This window comes from Penaeus japonicus, unplaced genomic scaffold (assembly GCF_977035675.1).
Source record: "Penaeus japonicus unplaced genomic scaffold, GWHDUDI00000001_assembly GWHDUDI00000008, whole genome shotgun sequence".
Lineage (NCBI taxonomy): Eukaryota > Metazoa > Arthropoda > Malacostraca > Decapoda > Penaeidae > Penaeus > Penaeus japonicus.
Genome location: NW_028234410.1, coordinates 27,474,525 through 27,477,024, shown reverse-complemented (window position 1 = coordinate 27,477,024; position 2,500 = coordinate 27,474,525). Strand labels below are relative to the sequence as shown.

At 39.1% G+C, this 2,500-nt stretch overlaps 1 protein-coding gene across 2 annotated transcripts in view; it reads left to right on the top strand.

The window, feature by feature from the left end:
* The first annotated feature begins 2,249 nt into the window (after positions 1 to 2,249).
* Positions 2,250 to 2,500, top strand: part of LOC122245157 (uncharacterized) — a 2,473-nt gene continuing 2,222 nt past the window's right edge. For both annotated transcript variants that reach the window (XM_086539275.1, XM_043003106.2), the window contains exon 1: positions 2,250 to 2,500. This exon is cut by the window's right edge and continues 28 nt beyond it. The gene's annotated coding sequence lies outside the window, so the exon portion shown is untranslated.

The following is a 2,500-nucleotide window of genomic DNA, read 5'->3' as shown; positions in this document are numbered from 1 at the left end:
AGGATATAGATAGATCGTTTAATTGATAGATAGCTAGATAGACAGACAGACAGACAGATAAAGAGAGAGAAGAAGAGGAAGGGGTATAACACAGAAACGCATCTAAACATTCGCACTTTGAAAACAGCTGTTCATATAGACACGCACAAATATAAATTCATGTGCCGACCGATAGATACAGGACCAAAAATGAACAAAAATAGAAGCAGAGAGTAAACAGGATTCACCTGCCACATATCGTGATGGTGCTTGAACATGAGTGCGGGCAAGTGAAAGTGAAAGCCCGCGGAAGAACATGAGGAGAAGTGATTACTTGTTAGAAAAAAAGAAAAAAAAAGAAAAAAAAAAGGAAATGAAAAGGCGTTTAAAAGAAAATCCATAATGCTTAGAAGAAATACTAACGGAAAATTGCAAGCACATGTAAATCGTTAGTACATGCAAACAGACACATTTATTTACTCATACAGTCACGCACACATGCACACAAAAGAACACGTGCGCTTGCTGGTGTTCATTTGCATACATGGGGATTCTCTCCGTGAGAAAGTGAAGACGAATTAACTTGTTCATTTTGTTGTTCATAAATCCATATACAGACACATTAATGCCGACTCCGTGCCCATGCGCACGCGCGCAGACACGCACGCGGTATGTGTATACCTGTATAGAGTTTTGTAAATATGTTGAATATTGTGTACACATGTATTCATATGCCTATATGCATCACATATGTACACCCACATCCATCTGTCTGTTTTTATTATCTATCTAATGTATCTGTACAACTGTCCCTATCTATCTATCTGGCAACCTATCTGCCAATCTACCCATCTCCATAATAAAACAAACACAACCACACACAAGCGAACAAGTGAGCAGGCATAAGAGCAACGAAATCTTCACAAAAAAACTCATCGGCAAAACCTACGCCAACTTTCTTTTATTCTTCCCTTTTTCTCTCGTTCCCGCAGCTCACCGAAATAAAAATGAAACCTAAGAACATTACACTGGTCCTCTTTAATTATGAACGTGTAAAAACTGATTAAGTCGAGTGGCAGAGTGGTTCTGGCAAAGGTTCAGCAGTCAGAGCTAAGACTTCGATCCTGGGGACGAAATCGGCGTAACCAATTTAATAAATTTGCAATAGGACTCTATAGATGTTTTGTGGAGATTCATTTCTGCTTATTCTCGTGTGTGTGTTTTTTTTTTTTTTTTTTTTTTTTTTTTACATTTTATTATCATTATTTTTGTGGAGTCTATTGGCTGGCAAATGGTCCATTGGTCATATATAAAGGTATGGTTAATGTTTCTTTTCATTTAAAAATTTTAACGACTTGTATGTGGATAGATTTCATTACTTTTTTTACGAACTGTTAAGCCATTTTTTAGGACCTGTGACTAAATGGTTTATGACCTGTTTAAGAGTTTCCTGCAAATGGTTAAGAGCCTTTTTAGGAGTTTTCACCATTTTTATTGACCTTTTTAGGGAGTTGAGAACGGGGAGTGTCAGCGAATTAATTAATAAATGTGTGACTAGTATATAAAGAATTATCGCTTTCGTCTCAGGGAGATTAATCAGTTACCTTTGGCGAGTTTTATAAATAGCCAGACCCAAAGGGCTAGTCCTTTACAAAATATACATGATGTATTTCATAAAAGTTTTAAAAAGGAGACAATCATAAATCCCTATTTGGAAACTGTTAGCGCTATTTTTTTTCTCTTGAAAAGCTGCTATGCGAACCCATTGCATTTCGCGATATAATCTTTCGCTTTATCAGTTGCTAAATAAAGATAAATTTATTTCACAGTATTCTTCAAAATACCTTTTACAGCATTAATGGATTAAGAAAGGAAGAATAAAAGAACCGAAGCGAAATAAGAATAAAAATAAAACAGAGATTAAAAAAATATAAATTTCGAGCCAGCATCTGAGTCTCAATCATCAGAAAAAAAAGGTTCAAAGAAAACCCTAGAGCTTGAGCAATACCTCAGTCGAGCTTTCATCCGCGCTGAGTGGGGGCCGGCGTGACCTCTTGTTTCCAGGTCAAAGCTGTGACCAAATAGGTGATTAACGAGTCTTAAACGAGGCCTAAGCGAGCGACCACCTCGACCATCCGATAGCTCGTTCACTGAATGACCCTCCCCGCGTAAGCATGGAAGGCGTAAGCGATCGAATATCCCGTAATATTGACAAATATTATCCCATATTAGGTGTACGCTGGGCGGGGTTAGCGGGCAATCAGCTGAGGGAGTTTGGGAGACGGGGACGAGAAGGTTCAGTGGGCTGGAGACCCTCGTGACGATCGCACGTGGAATTCTGGGCTCTTTTGCCTCTCTCGCTCGGCACCGGGTAAGACGAGGGAGAGAGAGAGAGAGAGAGAGAGACTGTCTGGATAATCGTGGGACTCTTTGCAATTGAGAGAGAGTGAGACTCAGAGACAGTGACTGCCTTCATTTTTTCTCGTTTTTTTTTCACCCGTTTGTTGCGACAGGTTGAGAT